General features: G+C 45.5%; 1 protein-coding gene across 1 annotated transcript in view; it reads right to left on the bottom strand.

Moving 5' to 3' along the window:
• The window catches only part of ZNRF3 (zinc and ring finger 3), a 252,568-nt gene that overhangs the window by 170,702 nt on the left and 54,410 nt on the right, over positions 1-27,456 (bottom strand). The window lies entirely within an intron of this gene.

Below are 27,456 nucleotides of genomic sequence, written 5' to 3'. Positions count from 1 at the left end.
TCTGCGCTCCGCCCCGTCGTCCTCGCTCCGCCCCCGCCCGCCGTCTTGCTCCACCCCATTATTCTTGCTCCGCCCCCCGCCCGTCGTTTCTACTCCGCCCCTTCGTCCTCGCTCCGCCCCTTCGTCCGCGCTCCGCCCCCGCTGCGCTCCGCCCCCTACGGCAGACATTTCTCCTCGCGGTTGCTAGAGTTCGGCGGGAACCGGGACCGCAACCTGCTCCGGGCGATGCGCGTCCTCTCTGGAGGCGCCACGCGTCCTGGTCCGGTGCAGGAGTTAGGGCCATTTGGTCTGGAAAGGCCTCGTCCTTCCTGGTTCCCCCGCCCCAATTCACAGTTCCCAGGAAGCTTGATCGCCCGCTCTGGGCGCTCCATTCCCACCCCCACCTCCAGGATCGAACGGGGAAGGCCGGGATGGTCAGGGGCAGTTTGCAGCTTTGGTCGTGTCCAGTTCTTGCACAGGTGTCGCCTAGACAGCTTCTCTGTATGAAGTCTGCACTGAAGGAGTGGGGAAGACCTTGAGGACCTTCCGATGGAGTTCATCTTTCTGCAGCCCCGGAGACTGTAATTCAGACACCGCCCCCAAAAGAAGTCTGGAAACTTTGAGTCTCGCCACGTGCAGGCCAGAGGAGTCCAACACCATTATCACCCTCTATGCACAGACTGCTGGCTGCCAAACTAACATATCTAAGGCACGTGCTCAAGGGCTCAGAGGTTCCCAGTCACCCAGAAAATAAACTTTTAATTCCCTGCCCCTTTTTGGAACATGCCTTTTCCTTCCTCATCTAGTCCTCTGAGAATTGAACCCCTCCTTCAAAAGCCAGATCCAATTCCCACTTCCTCCGTGGAGTCTTCCTTCCCTGGCCAGAATAGCTTTGTTCAGATATTTGCAAATATTTGGTTAGGATGAATCTGCTTCTACTTGCTACCACACCCAAAATGTTAAAAAGACAAAAAGAAAGAAAGAAAACTCATTAAGAATTTTCTTGAGTAAACAACTTACCAAGGTTACATTTTAAAGCTGAAAAAAAAAAATTTAACGTGCAACAGAAAACACACTTGAAAAAAATCCACAGATCTCTATTACCACATTTGGACCACCCAGAGCTTCCGCTCAGGAGGGAGGCACCTGGGAAAGCAGGACTCTGGAGGGAGTGGCTTTTCAGTTTCTCCAAAACCGTGCCTAACCAGTGCTGACTGCAACTGGGCACCATCGGTCCTGACAATGACCCCCACAAGGTCTTCTTATTTTTTTCATTTAGATACAGCGTCTCCCTCTGTCGCACAGGCTGGCGTGCGGTGGTGTGATCACAGCTCACTGTGCCCAAGTATCGAACTCCTGTGCCCAAGTATCCTCCCAGCTTAGCCTCCTGAGTAGCTGGGACTACAGGTGCCACACCCAGCCTCCATCCAGTTCTTAATTAAGGGGGAGGGCAAATCTCTATAGCTCATGGATGACACTTTGCGATATTTAAAATTCAAAGGCACCCACCACCAACTGATAAATGGATAACCAAATGTGGTCTATCCACGCAATGAGATATTATCCGTCAAGAAATGAAATACTGGCTGGGCGCAGTGGCTCACGCCTGTAATCCCAGCACTTTGGGAGGCCAAGGTGGGCGGATCACCTGAGGTCAGGAGTTCGAGACCAGCCTAGCCAACATGGTGAAACCCCATCTCTACTAAAAAATACAAAAATTAGCCGGGTGTGGTGGCAGGTGCCTTAATCCCAGCTACTCGGGAGGCAGAGGCAGGAGAATCGTTTGAACCCGGGAGGCAGAGTTTGCAGTGTGCCGAGATCAAGCCGTTGCACTCAAACCTGGGGGACAAGAGTGAGACTTCTCTCAAAAAAGAAAAGAAAAGAAATGAAATGAAATACTTGGCTGGGCACGGTGGCTCACGCCTGTAATCCCAGCACTTTGGGAGGCCAAGGCTGGTGGATCACCTGAGGTCAGGAGTTTGAGACCAGCCTGGCCAACATGACGAAAACCCATCTCTACTAAAATTACAAAATTTAGCTGGGCATGGTGGCATGTGCCTGTAATCCCAGCTACTCAGGAGGCTGAGGCAGGAGAATCCCTTGAACCCGGGAGGCAGAGGTTGCAGTGAGCTGAGATCGCACCACTGCACTCTAGCCTGGGTGACAGAGTGAGACTCCATCTCAAAAAAAAAAAAAAAAAAAAGGAAATGAAATATGAATACATGCTACAGCATGGATGAACCTTGAAAACATTATGCTAAGTGAAAGAAGCCAGACCCAAAAGCCCACATATTCTATGATTCCATTTATATGAAATGCCCAAAATAGGCAAATCTATAGGACAGAAAGTGGTTGCCAGGGGATAGAGGGAGGCAGGAATGGGTAGTGACTGCTAATGGGTTTCTTTGGAGGGTGATGAAAATAGTCTGGAATTAGATAATGGTGATGGTTGCACAACTCTGTAAATATACTAAAAACCACTAAATTGTACACTTTTAAAGGGTAAATGTTGTGGCATATGAATCTTTTTTTCTTTTAGAAACAGGGTCTCACTGTCAGGAGAGTGCAGTGGCACCATCACGGCTCACTGCAGCCTCCACCTCCTGGGCTCAAGTGATCTTTCAGCCTCAGCCTCATGAGTAGCTGGGACTACAGGTACACACCACTACACCAAGCTAAATTTTTAATTTTTAATTTTTATTTGTAAAGACAGGGTTTTTCTATGTTGCCCACATTGGAATCAAACCCCTGAGCTCAAGCAATTCTCCCGCCTGAGTCTCTCAAAGTGCTGGGATTAACAGGCATGAGCCACCACACCTGGTTGGCATGTGAATTATATCTCAAAATAGCTGTTAAAAATATTTCCATCTGGGCACGGTGGCTCACGCCTGTAATCCCAGCACTTTGGGAGGCTGAGGCAAGCAGATCACTCGGCAGCAGGAGTTCGAGACCAGCGTGGCCAACATGGTGAAACCCCGTTTCTACTAAAAATACAAAAACTACTCCGGTGTGGTGGTGCACACCTGTAGTCTCAGCTACTTGGGAGGCTGAGGCGGAGGTTGCAGTGAGCCGAGATTGTGCCACTGCACTCCACCCTGGATGACAGAGCTAGACTCTGTCTCAAAAAAAAAAAAAAAAAAAAATCCATCTTTAGTAGTATTTTCATGCAAAACACACACACACACACACACACACACACACACACACACAGGATACAGCATAAGGATATCCTCTGCTCTTTGAAGTCTTAGCGCACATTTCACACCCTCAACAGGGACTACCCTGGCAATGCTATTTTAAACTGCAACGTGCCCCCTGTCATCCACTCCTATCCTCCCTTGGCCTGCCTTCCCCTACCCCTGTGGCATTTATCACCTTCTAACATACTAAATAATTTGCATATTTATTTTTGTCTGTCCTCCACACCCCACAGGCACACATACCAGAGAACAAGCTCTGTGATGAGAGATCTTTGTCTTGTTCAGCGACTTAGGCTGAGGCTGCCTGACCCAGAGTAGGCACTCAATAAATATTTGTTGCATGAATTAATAACTAAATGAATGAGTGATAACCTCATCAATTTGTATCCCTCCCATTTTGCAAACATTTGGGGCAGCTTGTTAACAGCTGCATTGGAGCATTGGGCTTCATGGGACCAAAATAAATTCTGAGTGTAGAGAAGAATGACCATCCTTTCCTCAAGAAATGCAATGCAAACCCACGTAAGGGTCAGAGAACAAATCAGTTCTGATTTTTTAAGGTCTGCTTAAAGAAAGATATGAGGCCGGGTACAATGGCTCATGCCTGTAATCCCAGCACTTTGGGAGGCCAAGGAGGGCGGATCACTTGAGGCCAGGAGTTCGAGACCAGCCTGGCCAACGTGGCAAAACCCCATCTCTACTAAAAATACAAAAAAATTAGCCAGGTGTGGTGGCACATGCCTATAGTCCCAGCTGCTTGAGAGACTGAGACAGGAGAATCGCTTGAACCCAGGAGGCAGAAGTTGCAGTGAGCCGAGATCACGCCAGTGCACACCAGCCTGGGCAACAGAGTGAGACTCTATCTCAAAAAAAAAAAAGAAAGAAAGAAAAAGAAAAAAAGAAAGAGAGAGAGAAAAGGAAAGATATGAAAGCTGGGCACTGTGGCATGTGCCTATAATCCCTGCTACTCAGGAGACTGAGGTAGGAGGATCCCTTGAGCACAGGTGTTCAAATCCAGCCTGGGCAATATGGCAAGACCCCATCTCTCTCTTTTTTTTTAATTTTATTTTATTATTATTATACTTTAAGTTTTAGGGTACCATGTGCACAATGTGCAGGTTAGTTACATATGTATACATGTGCCATGCTGGTGTGCTGCACCCATTAACTCATGGTTAATGGGTATGTCTCCTAATGCTATCCCTCCCCCCTCCCCCCACCCGACCCCATCTCTCAAAAAGAAAAAGGAAGAAGGGCCTGGGCAACATAAAGCGACCACCATCTCTACAAAAAAAAAAAAGAAAAATTAGCCAGGCTTGGTGGTGGGCAGCTGTGGTTCCAACTACTTGTGAGGGTAAGGTGGGAGGATCTCTTGAACCCAGGAGGTGGAGGCTGCAGTGAGCTAAGATCGTGCCACTGCACTCCAGACTATGCAACAGAGGAAGGCTGTGTCTCAGAGAGAGAGAAAGAAAGAGAAACATAGCGTTAATAAAATATAGTTCAGCAACACAGAGGTAGCATGATTCATCTTTCAGCAGTGTGAAGCTGTTCAGAAAGGAATTATTCACTGAGTAATGAAGTTTCACCAAAATCTGGCAGGCAGCAAGGGGAGATAGAAAATAACTTCAAATAAGAGGCCGGGCGCAGTGGCTTAGGCCTGTAATCCCAGCACTTTGGGAGGCTGAGGCGGGTGGATCACGAGGTCAGGAGATCGAGACCATCCTGGCTAAAAAGGTGAAACCCCGTCTCTACTAAAAATACAAAAAAATTAGCCGGATGTGGTGGCAGGCACCTGTAGTCCCAGCTACTCGGGAGGCTGAAGCAGGAGAATGGCGTGGACCCGGGAGGTGGAGCTTGCAGTGAGCTGAGATTGCGCCACTGCACTCCAGCCTGGGCGACAGAGCGAGACTCCGTCTCAAAAAAAAAAAGAAAGAAAGAAAATAACTTCAAATAAGAGATAAGACCCATCAGCCAGGACAAGGAAGGGATCCACAAGCTGGACCAAGTGATAGAAGAGAAGCGCATTCATTATCTTGTATGGCACATCCCTAGCAGATCATCCTGGGTGTAATTTAGCTTACTCCTTTTCTTGCTTATCAGACACAGCTCAGAAGCAAATAACTGAGAACAGGTGCATCAGCATTGGCTAAAGCTGCCAAACCTTTGGCAAATCTCACTGACTTAGGCCAAAAACCACACAAAGCTTCAGGAAATTTTCTACTAGCAAAGTTCTATTTATATGTGTAAATACGGAAGTTCAGGGATTTCAAATTCATAAACATATGATTTAGTACCTAAAGAGACTGTATCTGTGCCAAATAAATACAGATGCATATGGTATTCTACAACAGAAGAGGGATGGGTGAGTAGACAACAGATACATTAAGGTTTGCAAACATTACCTACATATGGTAGGAGACTTTAGAAACTAATAAATGGTTGTCTCGGGAGAGGCATCTTGGTGACTGGGAGGCAAGGAATAAAGGGAAACTTACTTGTCTCTGAAAAGTCGGCCCTCCATTTTTGTGAGTTCTGCATTCACGGATTCAATGAACCATGAATAGAAAATATTCAGGAAAAAAGGGGCGGGCATGGTGGCTCACGCATGTAATCCCAGCACTTTGGGAGGCCGAGGCGGGCGGATCACGAGGTCAGGAGATTGAGACCATCCTGGCTAACACGGTGAAACCCCGTCTCTACTAAAAATACAAAAAAATTAGCCGGGCATGGTGGCACATGCCTGCAATCCCAGCTACTCGGGAGGCTGAGGCTGGAGCATGACATGAACCTGGGAGGAGGAGCTTGCAGTGAGCCGAGATCGCACCACTGCACTCCAGCCTGGGCGACAGAGCAAAACTCCATCTCAAAATAAATAAATAAATAAAAATAAGGTGGCTGGGCACAGTGGCTCACCCCTGTCATCCCAGCACTTTGGGAGGCCGAGGAGGGCAGATCACGAGGTCAGGAGTTCGAGACCATCCTGGCTAATACGGTGAAACCCTGTCTCTACTAAAAATACAAAAAATTAGCCGGGTGTGGTGGCAGGTGCCTGTAGTCCCAGCTACTCAGGAGGCTGAGGCAGAAGAATCACTTGAACCTGGGAGGTGGAGGTTGCAGTAAGCCGAGTTCGCACCACTTCGCTGATGCCTGGGGTACAGAGCAAGACTCCATCTCAAAGTAAATAAATAAATAAATAAATAAATAATAAAGTATACAGGAAATGTGTGTAGGTTATATGCAAACTGTACACTATTTTTTTTTTTTTTTTTACATGGAGCTTCGCTTTTGTTGCCCAGGCTGGAGTGCAATGGCAATCTCGGCTCACTGCAACCTCCGCCTCCTGGGTTCAAGCGATTCTCCTGCCTCAGCCTCCCGAGTAGCTGGGATTACAGGCGCCCGCCACCATGCTCAGCTAATTTTTTTGTATTTTTAGTAGAGACGGGGTTTCACCGTGTTGGCCAGGCTGGTCTTGAACTCCTGATCCCATGTGATCCGCCCACCTCACCCTCCCAAAGTGCTGGGATTACAGGAGCGAGCCACCACACCTGGCCACTGTACACCATTTTATATTAAGGATTTGAACATCTGCAGATTTTGGTATCTGCAGAAGGTCCTGGAACCAATCCCCCATGGATACCAAGGGACAACTGTATATCCTTTGTACCTAGTGAATTTTGCTTCACGTGCATTTTGTTACATATTCAAAAGTAATAAAAATAAAAAGACTAACATGCTAAATCAGCTGATGATAACATTCATTTCCTATATGCAAATAGATTCAATAAACTGTATTGAACACCCATGTGTGCCACTGGAATATGAAAACGGATTGGCCTATAGTTATGGAAGATGTCACCATTGGAGAAAGCTGAGTAATGGGCTTACAGATGCTCTATGTACTATTTCTGCAACTTCTAATTATTTAAAAATAAAAACTAAATTTAAAAAATGGGGCCAGGCACAGTGGCTCACACCTATAATCCCAGCACTTTGGGAGGCCGAGGCGGGTGGATCACAAGGTCAGGAGATCGAGACCATCCTGGCTAACATGGTGAAACCCCGTCTCTTCTAAAAAATACAAAACAATTAGCTGGGCGTAGTGGCGGGCACCTGTAGTCCCAGCTACTTGGGAGGCTGAGGCAGGAGAACGGCATGAACCCAGGAGACAGAGCTTGCAGTGAGCCGAGATTGCACCACTACACTCCAGCCTGGGCGACAGAGTGAGACTCCGTTTCAAAAAAAAAAAAAAAAAAAGACCAGGGCGGTGGCTTACATCCGAAATCCCAGCACTTTGGGAGGCCAAGGTGAGTCAAGTGAATCACTTGAGGTCAGCAGTTTGTGACTTGCCTGGCCAACAGGGTGAAACCCCGTCTCTACTACAAAAACTAAAAAATTAGCCAGGCATGGTGGCATGCGCCGGTAGTCCCACCTACTCAGGAGGCCAAGGCAGGAGAATTGCTTAAACCTAGGCGGCAGAGGTTGCAGTGAGCCAAGATCACGCAACTGCACTCCAGCCTGGGCGACAGAGCGAGACTCCATCTCAAGAAAAAACAACAAAAAGCTAAATTTAAAAAATGGATTAACCAGTCTCTGTATTCAAGTAGTTCCTTTCTTTTTTCATTTCTTCCTTCTATCTGCAAACATTTATTACTATATGGGACAGATAAAGAAGTCAATAAAAGATTTTAATAAAATCTAAGTACACATTAACATTTTACAAAATAATTTTAAGACTTTGAGCCTTATGTTGCTTCTTTAAGGTGATCCAGATGTACGACATGCTAGCATTCTTCTACAGTATTTATATCTATTTCTGGAAACATTCGTTTATTGTATTTAAACATCATATAATTCTCTTGAAAGGCACAATAGATGTTATATAGACAAGTAGCGGCAGTTCTTTCAAAACTCTTAGAAGTATCTCTTTGGCCTTTGAAGTATGCCATCAATCTATGTCTACTTTGAGCCTTAAGGCAGAAAGCCAATCTAGGCCCCAGCTCATCAGTAGTTTAAACCTTGCTTCAACCTGCCCCTGATTTGCAATGGCTGCCCAACTGGGAGTCACAAACTCCAAGAGTGCTCCAGGGGCCAGGCAGGGAATGTGACTGAGTGAAGTGGGCCAAATGTAAGCAAAAATAACCAGCAAATGAGATGGTAAATGACAACAGTGCTTCAAATGGTAACACCCTTGGGAGTGGTGGCCTTGGGAATGCATGGCCAGTCCAGAGGGCCACTCCAGCATGTCACTGCTGTGGGGAATGTGAACCTAAGACGCACAGATCTTCTGATTTGTTCAAAAGAAGTAAAAATTCATATTTGTTTGTAGCATCTCCTAGTTTTTAAATGTTCGCAATAGATTTTTGTTGTTGTTGTTTCGGAGACGGAGTCTTGCTCTGTCGCCCAGCCTGGAGTGTGTTGGCGCAGTCTCGGCTCACTGTAGCCTCTGCCTCCTGGGTTCCAGCGATTCTCCTGCCTCAGCCTCCTGGGTAGCTGGGATTACAGGCGCACGCCACCAAGTCTGGCTAATTTTTGTATTTTTAGTAGAGATGGGGTTTCGCCATGTTGGCCAGACTGGTCTCAAACTCCTGACCTCAGGTGATCCGCCTGCCTTGGCCTCTCAAAGAGCTGGGATTACAGGCGTGAGCCACTGTGCCCGGCCTAAATGTTCGTGACAGATTTTTAAAGATTAGTATTGCTGTGGAGCTAAATGAATACATCTACAGGCCATTTTTGACTCAAGAGACACAGAAGAGAAATTAGACAAAGTAGACGCTGATTGGACCAAGTGGTAAAATGATCACTTCTAAGCTATTAAGGTGAGGAAAAGGAAGAAGTTCCAAGATCTCAGAAGTATAAATACTGCACTATATATAGGACACAGTTGTATTCGTGGGCAGCACCCTTGACCACAAGAGGCATCTGTCTTCAGGGTGCAGCATTTAATTGAAGTGGAAATGTAATCATATGCCTACTTGGCCAAGAAAGGCTGATGATGGATGAGGGATCATCAGACCTTCAAAAGATAGGGAAGTCAGGTTGCTTTTACACTGATCATATCTCTATTTGAAGATAAAGAAAAAAGGATTGGGAGAAAACATCAGAAGGAAATAAAGGCCAATTACTTGCTTATGTCCAACAATATCAGACAGGAGGGCTTACCACAGAGGTGAGTTAATAGGAAAGAAGACAGTTTGGGTGAGAATATACACTCCATTCACTGTGAGTGGGAAACAACAACAGCTTGCAGGGAGGTAGTAATGAACAGGAATTACTGACTCAACATCCCTTCCTAGGGTATCATCCTTCCTGGCCCATGCTATCTCTGGGGGGATGTCAATTACAGAGCTCAGCATACCAACATAAGTGGGCATGTGACTCAGACTAGCCAATCAAAGCACTGCACTCCCCTAACTACAAGCATTGGTTCAGAAGTGGGCATGTGACCAAGGCAGGACCAATTAGAATCTTCCCTGAAATATGAGCTATAGCAATTTCGGAGAGAAATCTTTCTTCTCCTCTCACATCTCAAACTGTAAGGATTATGTAAACTTAAGCTGTGGCTTTTTTCCTCAACCGCATAGAAAATGCTGCTGTCGCTGCTGTTGCTGCTGCAGGAAAAAGGAGCAGAGACAAGCTGAGATGAGATAAATAAGAAGAGGAAGGATACTGGCTGCATCCATTGACCACTTGGATCCATCCCTGTAACAAAAGAGTCCTGACAAATACAGCTATAAAGCTGACTAGTTCAGTGACTAGCAGCAGCAATAAGAGGTAGACACTCACATACAACATATGCACCAACAAACCAAAGAAACTGAGATTGAGGTGGATCAAGAAACCCAAACTTTGCTAAAATCAGTTGAGTCAAATATAGTTTCACTTTTCAATCTCTAGTATGTACCTCTCAAAAAATCTTTTGCAAATCAAGAAAAATGAAAAAGATTCCAAAGCCAGAAACCTAAAATAAAGAAGTGCTCTTTGTATTAATTAAGTGAATGAATTAACAAATACTCAGACTAGACTTCCTTATCATTTATTTTTAATTTTATTTTATTTTTCCTGAGAAAGAGTTTCACTGTGTTGCCCAGGCTGGAGTGCATTGATCATAGCTCATTATAGCCCCAAAATTCTGGGCTCAAGCAATCCTCCCACCTCAGCCTCCTGAGTAACTAGAACTACAGACATGCACCCACCACACCTGGTTAACTTTTGTTTTGTTTTTGTTGTTTTTGTTTTTGTTTGTTTTGTTTTGTTTTTGAGACAGAGTCTCGCTCTGTTGCCCAGGCTGGAGTGCAGTGGTGTGACCCAGGTTCAAGCAATTCTCCTGCCTCAGCCTCCTGAGTAACTGGGATTACAGGCGTGAGCCACCATACCCAGCTAATTTTTGTATTTTTACTAGCGATAGGGTGTCACCATGTTGGCCAGGCTGGTCTTGAACACATGACCTCAAGTGATCCACCGGCCTCGGCCTCTCAATGTGCTGGGATTACAGGCATGAGCCAACATGTGTGGCCTGTTTTTGTTTTTGTTTTTGTTTTTGTAGAGACAGGATCTTGCTTTGTTGCCCAGGCTGGTCAAACTCCTGGCTTCAAGTGATCCTCCCACCTCAGCCTCCCAAAGTGCCAGGATTACAGTCCTGAGCCATCATGTCCAGCCTCCTTATCATTTCAATTGAGGGCACTTAGAAGAAATAACTCACAACATAGAAGATGACAAATCCGTCATCTCCAAATGTGACATGGAATTCAAATAGGCCTCACGTTTTATTGCTGAAAGACACCTTAGAGATCAGAAAACCAAGACCTAGAACCTACAACAAACTAATAGATCAATAAAAGTACACAGCATGGAGGTGCCCAGCCTCCTACACGGTCTCATGTATACACAGGTGCTATCTGGCAACAATTAAATACTGAGCACAGACATGATGTGGAAGAGGGATATCCCGCAACCTTGCCTTCTTCGTTTGTGTATTTGGGGCACTGGCTTGCAGCAGTGCCACTTTCTTTGGTGTTGGTCAACTAGAGCCTTAAGGCTTTTGGAAGCTACAGCCACAAGGATCGAGAAAGCTTACTTTTATTCTACAGATACTTTCACAATGGTTTGCAAAGATTTACACTATATATATGTATATAGTATATAAACAGTATATACACACATACATTTATAGTGTATATATACTGTACATCTATAATATATACTATACAGTATATACCACATATTGTATCTATACATATACTGTATATACAGTAGATATAAGGTTGATACTATGATATACTGTATATACTATAGATTAACAGTATATATACTATATAATATATACTGTAAAGATTTATAGTACAGACTAAATCTGTATATATACTGTAAATATATATGTATATGTGTATATTACATAGGTATCACATATTCATATATACACACATGCATATATACATATTTTTGTTTTACAAAAAACGAATATGTAACCCTAAGATTCCATCTCATGCCCCTGCCTTCCCCTACTTAAGTTATCCATTATTTTGAATCCCTTGCTTCCCTTTTATATACTGTCTTTGCATCTGTATGTAATCTCAAATTTTATTTTTATTCATTTTAGTTGCTTTTACTTTTATAAGAGTATCACAATGAATATCATCTTTTGGGACCTTTCTTTATTTTTTTCCACTTCATAGTGTATTGATAATCTTTGTCCATATTATCAAGTCATTGGAGTTCACCTGTTTTGACTCTTGTATAGTGTTTCATTGCACAGATAATATCAGAGTTCACCCATTTCATTCTTCTCTTGATGGACATTCGGTCTATTTCCAAGTTTTGGATCTTGTGGAGCAAAAGTTTTTTTATCTAATACTTCTCTTAACATATAGTACATGTTAATACTATTAGCCTGTTTTCACACTGCTATAAAGAAATACCTGAGACTGGGTAATTTTATAAAGAAAAGAGGTTTAATTGGCTCACAGTCCTGCAAGCTGTACAGGAAGCATACATGCTTCTGGGGAGGCCTCAGGAGCCTTACAATCATGGTGGAAGGTGAAGGGGAAGTAGGCACATCTTACAGGGCCGGAGCAGGAGGAAGAGAGAGAGGGAAGACGCTACACACTTTTCAATAACCAGGTCTCAGGATAACTCACTCACTCACTGTCAGCAGAGCAGCACCAAGGGGATGGTGCTTACTCATGCATGAGAACTCCATCCATATGATCCAGTCGCCTCCCACCAGGCCACCTCCAACACTGGGGATTACAATTCAACATGAAATTTGTTGGGGACATAGACCTAACCCATATCAACATGTCATATTTTACAATAGCCTGTAGGTTCTTTTCTTCTTTTTTTTTTTTGAGACGGAGTCTCACTCTGTCACCCATGCTGGAGTGCAGTGGCACGATCTCAGCTCACTGCAACCTCCACCTCCTAGGTTCACACCATTCTTCTTCTTCAGCCTCCCAAGTAGCTGGGACTACAGGCGCCTGCCACCACGCCCAGCTAATTTTTTTTTTTTTTTTAGTAGAGACGGGGTTTCACCGTGTAAGCCAGGATGGTCTTGATCTCCTGACCTCGTGATCTGCCTGCCTCATCCTCCCAAAGTGCTGGGATTACAGGCATGAGCCACCGTGCCCGGCCTGTAGGTTATTTTCAAAGTCCTAGTTTTCATTCTGGATGGTGGGATCGTGGGTCTTTATTATATTATTAAAACTCCTTAACTGGCCGGGCACGGTGACTCATGCCTGTAATCCTAGCACTTTGGGAGGCCAAGGCGGGCAGATCCCCTGAGGTCAGGAGTTCGAGACCGGCCTGGCCAACATGGTGAAACCCCATCTCTACTAAAAATACCAAAAATTAGCCGTGTGTAGTGGCGGGTGCCTGTAATCCCAGCTACTCAATAGGCTGAGACAGGCGAATTGCTTGAACCCGGGAGGGGGAGGTTGCAATGAGATGAGATTGCACCATTACCATTGTACTCCAGCCTGGACAACAAGAGTGAAACTCTGTCTCAAAAAAAAAAAAAAAATTAAAACTCGCTAACTAACTAAATAAAAGCAAGCCATACATGGACCAATGATGCCAGTGTGTCATGACTAATCTAATTCTATACACCCGAGATCCAGAGAGAAAAATAAATCAGGAAAATACTATACATACTGTGATATGCCCTGTATTTTGTCTTAGAATGCTTGCTGTATCAGCACATCTAGGCCTGTTTCACTTTTAACTGTTGCAGAATATTCTGGTAATGGACATAACATAATTTAAAATTTTTTAAATTTTATCTTGGAAAATTTCAAACATATTCAAAAGAGTGAATGGAACTGGATGAGCCCAGTTTCACTAATTATTAACATCTGGCCAGTCTTGCTTCAGCTTTTCCCGCATACTGTCTCCCTCCCTCCCCCTCTGCATTACTTTAAAGCAAATGTAGGCTATCATTTCATTTGTCCATAACTCCTTCTCTGTTGGTGGATGCAGGTTGTTTTCACTCTTTGGCTTCTACAAACACTGCTGCAATGAACGTCCTTGAAAATACAGTGAAATTATATATATATATATATATATATATATATATATATATATATAAACTCCATATATATGTATATAAATATTTATATATTTTTCCTGGGATGGTACAGAAGAAACTTACCAGAATTATTTGGAAAAAAAGGAAAACTAGAAGTCTGGAATAAGAGATCAAACATATTAAAACCCTTTCTCTTATAGTGACAGAAAGCCATCTCAAATTGCCTTAGCAAAACAGATAATTTAGGCTGGGTGCAGTGGCTCAAGCCTATAATCCCAGCACTTTGGGAGGCCAAGGCAGGTGTATTACCTGAGATGAGGAGTTCAAGACCATTCTAAGCAACATGGTGAAACCCCATCTCTACTAAAAATACAAAAATTAGCTGGGCATGGTGGCGGGCACTTGTACTCCCAGCTACTCAGGAGGCTGAGGCAGGAGAATAGTTTGAACCCGGGAGGCGGAGGTTGAAGCGAGCCGAGCTGGAGATCTTGCCACTGCACTCCAACCTGGGCAACAGAGTAAGACTGTCTCAAAAAAAAAAAAAAAGGTGCCAGGTGCGGTGGCTCACGCCTGTAATCCCAGCACTTTGGGAGGCTGAGGCAGGTAGATCACCTGAGGTCAGGCGTTCAAGACCAGCCTGACCAACATGGGAGAAACCTCGTCTCTACTAAAAAGACAAAATTAGCCGGGCATGGTGGCACATGCCTGTAATCCCAGCTACTTGGGAGGCTGAGGCAGGAGAATCTCTTGAACCTGGGAGGCAGAGGTTGCAGAGAGCTGAGATCGTGCCACTGCACTCCAGCCTGGGCAACGAGAGCAAAACTCCGTCTCAAAAAAAAAAAAAGCTAATTTAGTGATTTGCATAACTTCAAGGTCCAGAGATAATATATTGATAAGGTTTGGCTGTGTCCTCACCCAAATCTCATCTTGAATTGTAGCTCCCATAATTCCCACGTGTTGTGGGAGGGACCTGGTAGGAGGTAATTGAATCATGGGGGCGGGTCTTTTCCCTGCTGTTCTTGTCAGAGTGAATACGTCTCACGAGATCTGATGGTTTTATAAAGGGGAGTTTCCCAACACAAGCTGTCTTGCCTGTCACCGTGTGAGAAGTGACTTTGTTCCTCATTCGCCTTCAGCCATGATTGTGAGACATCCCCAGCCATGTGGAACTGTGAATCAATTAAACCTCTTTCCTTTATAAATTACCCAGTCTCGGGTATGTCTTTAGCAGCATGAGAACAGACTAATACAGTAACTATATACATATATATATATTTGTATATATATATAACATATATATTTTTTTTTTTGAGACAGGGCATCACTTTGTCACCCAGACTGGAGTGCAGTGGCACAATCTCAGCTCACTGCAGCCCCAAACTCCTGGTTTCAAGTGATCCTCCCACTTCAGCCTCCTGAGAAGCTGGAACTACAGGCACGTGCCACCAAGCCCAGATGATTTAAAAAAAAAAAACTTTTAGTAGAGACAGGGTTTTGCCATGTTTCCCAGGGTGGTCGAACTCAAGTGATCCGCCCACCTTGGCCTCCCAAAGTGCTGAGATTACAGGCGTGAGCCACCCTGCCTAGCTGAAGTCTAGAGATAATTTTGGGTTCAGACACTAATGGGACCAGGGGCTCAAAGATACTGTCAGATGCCATTGCTCTCCAGTTGGCTGCTCTGCTTTCCTCTGTGACGCCACTTTTCTCGTTTTTTTTTTACATGGCGGCCCCTCTCTTCCAGGCTCAGCTAATCCACGTTGCCAACACTCCTGGTGTAAAGAGAGCTCCCTTCCCCTCAGTGCCAACCCAAATCATGGGTTGACCCTCATTGGCCAGACCTGACTTATGTGCACCTTTCTGAACCAATCACTATGGCCAGGGAGATAGCCTCTGTTGATTGGCTAGACTTGGCTCATCTGCCCTTCTCTGGAGCAGGGGACCTCACTCAGTACCTTGAAACTATATGGACCAAGCTTGGCTGATGACTGTGTCCCCTTAGTAAAGGAGGAATGGATGGCAGTCAGGCAAAACACATAAAAGCAAAAATAGACAGGGTAGTTGCTTCCTCTAAGGTCTTTTCCACCTCTCTCCCAAACCCCTGGTGGACAGGTGCTCCTCCCCCTGTTCTCCCACCTTCAGCAGATCCCTCTTGGAGCTTGAATCATGTTGCCAAGCATTCATCCATTTTTGTGCCCGTTTCCTCCTACTAGGCCATTTAACTCCCTGAGGACAAGGACTATGCCTTTTGCTTAGGCAGGTAATTAATCCCTGGCAAAATGCCTCCCATACAGTTGAATGGAACATAATGCTTCCCACACGTTTGCTAAATGAATGAATGACTCTTGAGTCTACACCAAAATAAAATCCTGGCATTCAAGGCTTGCTTTTTTTCGTTACTTCTTTCTTTCTTTCTTTCTTTTTTTTTTTGAGCTGGCTTCTGGCTCTGTCACCCAGGCTGGAGTGCAGTGGCGCGATCTCGGCTCACTGCAAGCTCCGCCTCCTGGGTTCACGCCATTCTCCTGCCTCAGCATCCCGAGTAGCTGGGACTACAGGCGTGTGCCACCACGCCCGGCTAATTTTTTGTATTTTTAGTAGAGATGGGGTTTCACCGTGTTAGCCAGGATGGTCTCGATCTCCTGACATCGTGATCCGCCCACCTCGGCCTCCCAAAGTGCTGGGATTACAGGCGTGAGCCACTGTGCCTGGCTCTTTCTTTCTTTCTTTTTCTTTCCCTCCCTCCCTCCCTCCCTCCCCTCCTTCCTTCCTTCCTAACAGGGTCTCCCTCTGTCATCCAGGATGAAGTGCAGTAGCACCATCATAGCTCACTGCTGCCTCAAACTCCTGGGCTCAAGCGATCCTCCTGCCTCAGCCTTCCAAGTACCTGGGACTGCCATCTCAGTATGCCATCAAGTCTGGTTAATTTTTTTTATTTTTTGTAGAGATGGAGATCTCGCTATGTTGCCCAGGCTGTTCTTGAACTCCTGGCCTCAAGCCGTCCTCCCACCTTGGCTTCCCAAAGTGCTGGAATTGCAGGCGTGAGTCACAGCGCCCGGCCTCAAGCCTTTTTCTTAACTGGGCCGCAAACTACACCTCCTGCCTCTTCTGCACCTTCCATGGCCTATAGATCTCCCACCCCCTCAAACATACCAGGCCCTTTCCTACCTCTGAGCCCTCATCCTGCTGTTCCCTCAGCTTGACTGCCCTCCCTGATACCCCAAGTGTTCATGATGGAGGAATTGGGAACGGTTGATCACAAGACCCTGCAGTTGAAATTCCTGTCACAGAAACCTTTTGACTAGTCTACTTAACTTCTCAGGCCTCCACTTTTCTTCAAACTAGTCCACATATACCTGAAACTGTGTTTGAATGAAATGACCCTCCCTCTCTCCCTTGCTATAGTTGGTATAGTTGCTATACCAACTTGCAATAGTTGCTTCTTCTGGCTGAAGAAGTCAGAAGGAGGGTGCTAGTGAGTTGATGGGTGTTCATGGAGCTGGGAGGCTTGGGGAGGCTGTTTCCTACTAGTAAAATGATAATAGCAACTTGAGTTTTATTGAGCATATATTATGTGCCAGGCACTGTGCCAATGGCTTTGCTCATGTTTTCTCCTGTGATCCTTACCTGGGGACTGTGATATCCCTGTTTTGTAGGTGGGGAAGTAGGCTTGCCTGAGATCCCAGAGGTAATAAATGGTGAAGCCAGGACTGGACCCAGATCTGATGCCAGAACCCTTGCTCTTAACCTTCAAATAGAGGGAAGAATAAAATAAATCTTCCATGAGAAGTAGAACTGGGAGACTCTATGGTCCCAGACAGGGTCAGTGGCTGCCTTGCCTTCTGATGGCTTTGCTGGACCTGGCTCCTGTCTTTCAGGAAGTTGTGCTTCCTGCCCTTAAGTTCCTAAACACATCCTTGAACCCTAACAATTTCTTCTCCTTTCTGCAAAAGCCAGCTCCTGTTTATTTTTCTCCACCACTGACAAGCTGTGTGGCCGAGGCAAGTTGCTCTCCCTCTCTGAGCTTGGGTTTCCTTGTCTATGAAATGCAGGCAATCCTTGCCCTACCTCAGAGGCATGAGAATTACATGAGATGATGGATGGGCCGTGGTGGGCCTGGAGACAGGCATGGGCATGCTCACAATGGCTGTGAGCTCATATTCCCCCAGCTCCAAGCTCAGGTCAGACTCTGAGCCTCTTCATGCATCTGTTCCCACAGCACCTGGCACGAAGACTTGCTTATAGAAGGTGCCCACCAAATGCTTTCACTCACTTACAGAAGCCATGAGTGGCAGCCACTTCTGATATTCAGGAGTTCTTAACATCCCTGTGGCTCTTGAGTCCTGGTGCTAGAGATATGGCCTGCACTCCTGTTTGTTTCTTCAATGAGTTAATGATTTACCTCCCGTGTTAAATTTTGTTTAAACAGACATGACCCCGTTGGTGGCCAAGGCTCTGTCCCGTCCAAAGTGTCTCAGGGATCAAAGAAGCCCAAAGACACAGGACCCCTCCCACTGCCCCATTCCAGAATTGTCCTTTAGCCTGCTGGCATCTGCCTCTGCACCATGGTCTCTTCATGTTAGCCACCTTGCTTGCAGCCATGCTCTAGCCAGAGCTAGAGGCCCTTAGCCTCTCTCTGAGAAGAGTCTGCCTCTCTCCAGGCCACAGCACAGCCATGTGCCCCCGAGGGCCCTGTTGTCCTTACCGCCATCATTATCTTTCTTCTTTCTTTCTTCTTTCTAAAGAAAATAGTGAAGGTGGAGACCCATCCTCCTAGCCCTGGGGGAATGGACCTGCCTATGAGTAAGAGGACTGCCCTGCTCCTGGTGTGTGTGGGAGGTGAGCACGCCTCATCCTGCTACATGCCTGGTCTTCTCCAGCCTCTAGTCTGGGCTCCCTGTCCCCTGACTTTGCTGCTCCCCGCTCCAGCTTCCTGCCTATTAGTATTTTCCCAGGGCTGCTGTAGCAAATTACCACAAACTTCGTGGCTTAAAACAACAGAAATGAGGCCAGGCACAGAGGCTCACACCTGTAATCCCAGCACTTTGGGAGGCCGAGACAGGAGGATCACTTGAGCCCAGGACTTCGAGATCAGCCTGCACAACATAAGGAGACCCTGTCTCCGTTTCACAGTTCCGGAGGCCATAAGTCCTAAATCAAGGTGTCACCAGGGCCATCCTCCCTCCAAAGACTAGAGGATGCTTCCTTGTCTTTTTCAGCTTCTGGTGGCTGCCAGAGTTCTTTGGCTTGTGGCTCCCTCACTCCAATCTCTGCCTCCATCTTCACATGACTTTCCCCTTGGCTCTGTGTCTTTTCTTCCTGTGTCTATTATGAGGACAGTTGTCATTGGATGTAGACTCTACCCAGGTCATCCAGGAGGATCTCATCTGGAGATCACTGACTTCATTTTTTTTTTTTTTTTTTTTTTTGAGACAAGAGTCTCGCCCTGTTGCCCAGGCTGGAGTGCGGTGGCATGATCCTTGCTCACTGCAGCCTCTGCCTCATGGGTTCAAGTGATTCTCTCACCTCAGCCTCCTGAGTAGCTGGGACTACAGGCGTGCACCACCACGGCCAGTTAATTTTTGTATTTTTAGTAGAGACGCGGATTCACCATGTTGGCCAGGCTGGTCTCAAACTCCTGGTCTCAAGTGATCTGCCCGCCTCGGCCTCCCAAAGTGCTAGGATTACAGGCGTGAGCCACCGTGCCCAGCCTAATTTCATACTTTTCCCAAATGAGATCACATTTACAGATTCTAGGCAGACATATCTTTTGGAAGGGCCACCTTTCAACCCACTGCAACTAGTATCAACTGAGACCAGAAGAATATGGGCATGCTAGGTAGTAAAAACAAAATCAGCAGTCCGGGTGCGGTGGCTCATGCCTGTAATCCCCGCACTTTGGGAGGCTGAAGTGGGTGGATCACGAGGTCAGGAGTTCAAGATCAGTCTGGCAAAGATGGCTAAACCCTGTCTCTACTAAAAATACAAAACTTAGCCAGGCGTTGTGGCAGGTGCCTGTAATCCCAGCTACTCGGGAGGCTGAGGCAGAGAATTGCTTGAACCCGGGAGGCAGAGGTTGCAGTGAGCCAAGATTGCACCACTGCACTCCAGCCTGGGTGACAGAGCAAGACTACATCTCCAAAACAAAACAAAACAAAAAAATCAGTGAAGGATAGAGAGCCCAGCCCTTTAGAAGTGAAGGAAGGTCAAGGTATTTGTGGCTGGAGAACAGGAGAGCAATGACAGGTGAGGTGGCAGGGGGCTGGCAGGGGTGGGGTGGTGGGGGCAAGTTGTGCAACCCTAACAGACCAAGACAAGAAGATGGGACAGCCACAGGATGGTTTTAAGTAGGGAAATGATATTAATCAATTGCCATTGATTTTTTTTCCTTTTTTCTTTTTTTCCTTTTATTTTTTTATTTTTGAGACAAGGCCTCCCTCTGACACTCAGGTTGGAGTGCAGTGGTGTGATCTTGGCTCACTGCAGCCCCGAACTCCTGGGCTCGATGAATCCTCTTACCTCGGCCTCTTAAGCAGCTGGAGCTATGGGCACATGCCACCATGCCTGGCTCTGCCATTGATTATTGAACAACTAGTTATCCCCATAGAAAAAAAAAAAGTGCGTGTGTCAGGGGAAGATTCCTGCATCACAACATACACAAAAATCAACTTCAAGAAGATTAAAGTCAGCCGACTGTGCTGGTTCACACCTGTAATCCAAACACTTTGGGAGGCCGAGGTGGGTGAATTGCTTGAGCCCAGGAGTTCAAGACCAGCCAGGGCAACATGATGAAACCCCATCTCTACTAAAAATACAAAAATTAGCTAGACGTGGTGACAGGCACCTGTGGTCCCAGGTACTTAGGAGGCTGAGGCATGAGAATCGCTTGAACCTGGGAGACAGAGGTTGCAGTGGGCCAAGATAGAACCACTGCCTCCAGCCTGGGTGAGAGTCTCACTCTGTCTCAAATAAATAAATAAATAAATAAGCTGTACAAACATGCAAAACAATACCACTTCTTGTTAGGCCATACGTATGGATGTAATAAAATTATAAAGAATTACATGAGAATAATAAACATCAAGCTTAGGATAGTATTTACTTTGGGGAGGGGAAAAATAAGTGATTGAAGAGCACACAGGGGTTTTCTGCAGTTTGGGGATGTTTTTCTTTTCTTTTCCTTCCTTCCTTCCTTCCTTCCCTCCCTCCCTTCCTTCCTTCCTTTCTCTTTCTCTCTTTTTTTTTTTTTTTGAGACAGAGTCTTATTCTGTTGCCTAAGCTATAACTCAGTGACATGATCACTGTTTACTTCAGCCTCAAATTTCTGGGGCCAAAGCAATCCTCCCACCTCAGCCTCCCAAGTAGCTAGGACTATGGGCATGCGCCAACACACCTGGCTAATTTTTTAAATTTTTTTCTAGAGATGGGGTATTTTTTTTGAGACAAGGTCTGGCTCCGTCGTCCGAGCTGGCGTGCAGTGCTGCAAACTCTGCCTCCCAAGCTCACTGCAACCTTGGTTCACTGCAACCTCCACCTCCTGGCCTCAAGCCGTCTTCCCACATCAGCCTCCCAAACAGCTGGGACTGTGGGTGTGCACCACCATGGCAGCTAATTTTTTTTGTTGTTGTTATGGAGATGGAGTCTTGCTCTGTCGCCCAGGCTGGAGTGCAATGGCGCTGTCTCAGCTCACTGCAACCTCTGCCTCCGGGTTCAAGTAATTCTCCTGCCTCAGCCTCCCAAGTAGCTGAAATTACAGGCGCATGCCAGCATGCCCGGCTAGTTTTTGTATTTTTTGTAGAGACGGGGTTTCACCATGTTGGTCAGGCTGGTCTCGAATTCCTCACCTTGTGATTCGCCCACCTCAGCCTCCCAAAGTGCTGGGATTACAGGGGTGAGCCACCACACCCAACCTAATTTTTGTATTTTTATAGAGACGGGGTTTCACTATGTTGCCCAGGCTGGTTTCAAACTTGTGAGCTCAAGTGATTCACCAATCTAGGCCTCCCAAAGCGCTGGGATTACAGGTGTGAGCCACTGCACCCAGCCAATGTTTTATTTCTTTTCTTTTCTTTTCTTTTCTTTTTTTTTTTTTTGAGATGGAGTCTTGCTCTGTTGCCTGGAGTCTCGCTCTGTCGCCCAGGCTGCAGTGCAGTGGGGCCATCTTGGCTCACTGCAAGCTCCGCCTTCCAGGTTCACACCATTCTCCTGCCTCAGCCTCCCGAGTAGCTGGGACTACAGGCGCGTGCCACCACGCCCGGCTAATTTTTTGTATTTTTAGTAGAGACGGGGTTTCACCGTGTTAGCCAGGATGGTCTCGATCTCCTGACCTTGTGATCCACCCACCTCGGCCTCCCAAAGTGCTGGGATTACAGGCGTGAGCCACCACCATGCCTGGCCTATTTCTTAAGTCATGTGGTGGGAACAAAAATGTTTGTTGTGTTGTCCTATATATCTTTTGGTATTTCAAATATTTTTAAAAAAGAGATGATACCAAAAAAATAGTATACCAATGGCCAACAAGTACATTAAATGATTCTTTGCATTATTAGCCTTCAGGGAAATGCACAATGAGATATTATTTCACATCCACTAGGATGGTCATGATTTAAAAAAAAAAAAAAAGGCCAGGCACAGTGGCTCACGTCTGTAATCCTAGCACTTTGGGAGGCTGAGGCAGGCAGATCATGAGGTCAGGAGTTTGAGACCAGCTTGGCCAACATAATGAAACCGTGTCTCTACTAAAAATACAAAAAAAAAATTAGCTGAGCGTGGTGGCGGGCACCTGTAATCCCAGCTGCTTGGGAGGCTGAGGCAGGAGAATCACTTGAACCTGGGAGGCAGAGATTGCAGTGAGCCGAGATCGGGCCACTGCCCTCCAGCCCGGGGGACAGTGCGAGACTCTGTCTCAAAAAAAAAGGGGGGGGCTGCTGGGTGTGGTGGCTCATACCTGTAATCCCAGCACTCTGGGAGGCTGAGGTGGGCAGATCACTTGAGGTCAGGAGTTGGAGACCAACCTGGCCAAACATGGTGAAACCCCGTCTCTACTAAAAATACAAAAATTGACTGGGCGCGGTGGCTCACTCCTGTAATCCCAGCACTTTGGGAGGCCAAGATGGGCAGATCACGAGGTCAGGAGTTCAAGACCATCCTGGCTAACACAGTGAAACCCCGTCTCTACTAAAAATACAAAAAATTAGCCGGCCGTGGTGGCAGGCGCCCATAGTCCCAGCTACTTGGAAGGCTGAGGCAGGAGAATGGCATGAACCTGGGAGGTGGAGCTTGTAGTGAGCTGAGATCGCACCACTGCACTCCAGCCTGGGAGACAGAAGGAGACTCTGTCTCAAAAAAAAAAAAAAATACAAGAATACAAAAATTAGCCAGGTGTGGTGGCGCGCACCTGTAAATCCCAGATACTTGGGAGGCTGAGGCATGAGAAATGCTTGAACCTGGGAGGCAGAGGTTGCAGTGAGCAGAGATCACACCACTGCACTCCAGCCTGGGTGACAGAGTGAAACTGTGTCTCAAAAAAAAAAAAAAAAAAGTGTTGGTGAGAATGCAGAGAAATGGAAACCCTTGTTTATTGCTGGTAGGAATGTAAAGTGGTGAGCTGTTATGGAAAAGTTAGGCAGTTCCTCAAAAAGTTAATCATAAAATTACCATATGAGGGCTGGGCGTGGTGGCTCACACCTATAATCCCAGCACTTTGGGACTATCACAAAGTCAGGAGATTGAGAACATCCTGGCTAAAATGGTGAAACCCCATCTCTACTAAAAATACAAAAAATTAGATGGGCATGGTGGCTGGTGCCTGTAGTCCCAGCTACTCAGGAGGCTGAGGCAGGAGAATGGCATGAACCTGGGAGGCGGAGCTTGCAGTGAGCCGAGATCATGCCACTGCACTCCAGCCTGGGCAACAGAGCGAGATTCTGTCTCAAAAAAAAAAAAAAAAAAAAAAAAAAAAAAAAATACCATATGGTCCATCGATTCACCTCCTAGGTATATGCCCAAAAGAATTGAAAGCAGGGACTTGTACACAATGTTCATAGCAGCATTATTTAAAATAGCCAAAGGTGGAAACAACCCAACTGTTCATGAACAGATGAATGAATACACAATGTGATGTAGACATTCAATGGAATATAATTCAACCTTAAAAAGGAATGAATTCTGATTCATGCTACAACATGCAAGAACCTGGAAAACATCATGCTAAGTGAAATAAGCCAGACACAGAAGGACAAATATTATGTGATCCCACTTGTATTTGGTACCTAAAATAGGCATAGTTACAGAGACAGAGAGTAGAATAGTGGTTACTAGGGGCTGCATGAAGGAGAAATGGGGGGTTATTGTTGAATGGGTACAGAGTTTCTGTTTGGGAAGATAAAAAATTTCTGGAGATTGACAGTGATGATGGTTGTGTAACATTGTGAATGTGTTTAATGCCACTTTAAAATGGTTAAAATGGCAAATTTTATGTTATGTACGTTTTATCACAGTAAAAAATAATCACAGGCCGGGCGCTGTGGCTCACACCTGTAATCCCAGCACTTTGGGAGACTAAGGTGGGTGGATCACCTGAGTTCAGGAGTTCAAGACCAGTCCGGTCAACATGGAGAAACCCTGTCTCTACTAAAAATACAAAAATTAGCTGGGCATGGTGGCATGTTCCTGTAATCCCAGCTACTTGGCAGGCTGAGGCAGAAGAATTGCTTAAACCTGGGAGGCAGAGGTTGCAGTGAGCTGAAATCATGCCACTGCACTCCAGCCTGGGCGACAGAGCGAGACTCTGTCTCAAAAAAAAAAAAAAAAAAAAAAAAAAAAATACAAAAAAAAAATGAAAAGATGGAAAGAAATACACCATGTAAATTCTAATTAAAAAGCCAGGATGATTGTATTAAAAAGCAAATAAAACACTATGGCATGGCAGGCGCGGTGGCTCATATCTTTAATCCCAGCACTTTGGGAGGCTGAGGTGGAAGGATCACTTGAGCCCAGGAGTTTGAGACCAGCCTGGGCAACGTAGTGAGACCCTGTCTCAAAGAAGAAAAAAATACTATGGCAAAGTGGTATGCTGCTGAATCTAAAGTAATTGTCATAAATAATTGCCTAATAAATATTTCATTTATAAAAAATTAACTTTTAAAATAAAGTTTCTGGGTCAGGAGCATACACTTTGTTTTTTTGGACAATTAAACCAACACTCCGTATTTGCCACCATCAGGATTTATTTCCACTCAGTGACTCACCCACAGCCCAACCTGAAGGCCTCTCTCCAATTGACCGCACTGATTCAAGCTCATATCAGAAAACAGCATAAAGCAGTTAGAGGGTACGGCGCACTATGATCATGCCAGTGAATAGCCACTACATTCCAGCCTGGGCAATATAGTGACACCCCATCTGTTAAAAAATAAATATGTATCATTTTTCTTTGGAGTTGTATAGTGTATTATATAATCTCATTTGACCCTCACAACCTGAGATAGATAGGGCAGGTATAATTATTTCCATTTTAAAGACAGGGAAACTGAATCTCTGAGAGGTTTAGTCACTTCACGTGTAAAGGGTGAGACCAGATTAGAACCTAGGTCTTCTGACTTCTAGTTGAGTAATAACACGACATTAATTAGGACATGTTTACTTGCACCCATTTTTTACTGAGTGGTAATGATATCATATGATGGTGATATCCTCCAGTGAAGAAATCTGAGTTAATTTCAAATTTACCTAGAAGAACCTGATACTTGAACCTGATAAGGTTCTTATTAAATAAGAACCTTAATTAATTAATTAATTTTTTGAGACAGGGTCTCACCCTGTTGCCCAGGCTGGAGTGCAGTGGTGCAATCTCCACTCACTGCAGCATCCGCCTCCCGGGTTGAAGCGATTCTCCTGACTCAGCCACCTGAGTAGCTGGGATTACAGGTGCACGCCACCATGCCCGGCTAATTTTTGTATTTTTAGTAGAGACAGGATTTTGCCATGTTGGCCAGACTGGTCTTGAATGCCTGAGCTCAAGCAATTTGCCCACCTCCATCTCCCAAAGTGCTAGGATTAGAGGTGTGAGTCACCACGCCTGGTCCTGTTCCTAAATTTAAATAGCCACATTCTGTATTAGATCTGAAAAATTCCAAGCAACATTCTAAAGGCCAAGGGCAAAGCTGAGTATGTGATCTCCTGCCTCTTAATTACTTTGGAACTGTGACTACCAACCTCGCCACAAAAGTAATGCTTTTTTGCTAAACCAGTGGGCTAGAGTGTCACGTTCTTCCACCCTTGATAAGCATTATAATCAAGTAAAGCAATAAACTTGTCTGTCTCTACCCAATGTACAAAGTCATTGAAATATTGACCCCAAACCATCCAGAACCAGCCAAAGTTGATCAATAACAGAGAGGTCTCTGCTATTAAAGCCCCATTACCATACAATGCTGGTGTTGAAAGGATTTTTAGAAATAATCTAAGGTCAGCCTGGGCTCAGTGGCTCACGCTTGTAATCCCAGCACTTTGGGAGTCTGAGGTGGGTGGATCACTTGAGGCCAGGAGTTTGAGACCAACCTGGGCAACATAGTGAGAGGCTATCTCTAAAAAAAAAAAAAAAGAAGAAGAAGAAGAAGGAGAAGAGAAGAAGAAATAATCTAAGGTTAATAGAGATGGTAAAAAGGTTTCCCCTCAAGGGCCAACTCTCACCAGCTGTAATGTTAAAAAGGACTCCGAGGCTGTTTCTATGTCTGGACTTGGTAGCAAAGGCTCCTACGTTTGGTAAGAGATACCTGTCCTGGTCTCTTGACTCCCATATTCAAGACACTTAACACAAAGTGACAATTTAAGAAACAATTTCCGGCCGGGCGTGGTGACTCACGCCTGTAATCCCAGCACTTTGGGAGGCGGAGGCGGGTGGATCACGAGGCCAGGAGATCGAGACCATCTTGGCTAATACGGTGAAACCCTGTTTCTACTAAAAAAAATACAAAAAATTAGCTGGGCTTGGTGGTGGGCGCCTGTAGTCCCAGCTACTCGGGAGGCTAAGGCAAGAGAACGGCGTGAATTAGCGAGACTCCACCTCAAAAAAAAAAAAAAATTTCCTTAAAAGAAGTAATGATCCAACATAGTACATGCTATAAAACACACAACAAAATGCACATAAGTCTTTCCTCTTTTAGAATGTAACTTATTACAAGGTAGGAATGTATACGGGGTATGTGTTGGCTATATATAGGTCCCTCCTACTTGTGTAGGTAGAAGGTTGATTCTCATATGGGAAGTAACTTGCCCAGGGTCACACAGCACTTTATTGGACAAGCTGGGACTTCAATGCAGGTCTCCTAGGGTTCATGGCCATGGCTCCTGCTGTCTATGCACAGCCTCCATGGACCTTCCAACCACATACTGATCTCAGTCCAACATCATAGCAAGATGGTGTTACTAAATTGTTTTTCTCTTCTGAACAAAATCTAAGTCTACACCTCAGTTTTCCTCCTTTGGGGTGTCCATTTGTCACTCACAGACAATGTATTAGCCACATGCCATCTCCCTAACCACATACATAGTCCACAACAGACTCAAAAGTGATGGATCCAAGATTTCATGGGCCAGCCAGTCCTGTTCCCTTTGATGAAAGTTTCTGTCTCTCACTAGTCTGGTAGAAGGCTCAAATTTGTGAGCTTACAGTTTCAGAAGAGGTGGGAGAACCAAAGCGGAGAGCAATCATCTTTCTGCATCAACTCTAACCTGACTGCAGGAATTTTAACAGCAGAATGT

This window comes from Gorilla gorilla, chromosome 23 (assembly GCF_029281585.2).
Source record: "Gorilla gorilla gorilla isolate KB3781 chromosome 23, NHGRI_mGorGor1-v2.1_pri, whole genome shotgun sequence".
NCBI classification, from domain to species: Eukaryota; Metazoa; Chordata; class Mammalia; order Primates; family Hominidae; genus Gorilla; species Gorilla gorilla.
Note: the sequence above shows the minus strand (reverse complement) of the source record. Positions and strands in the feature narration are given on the sequence as shown.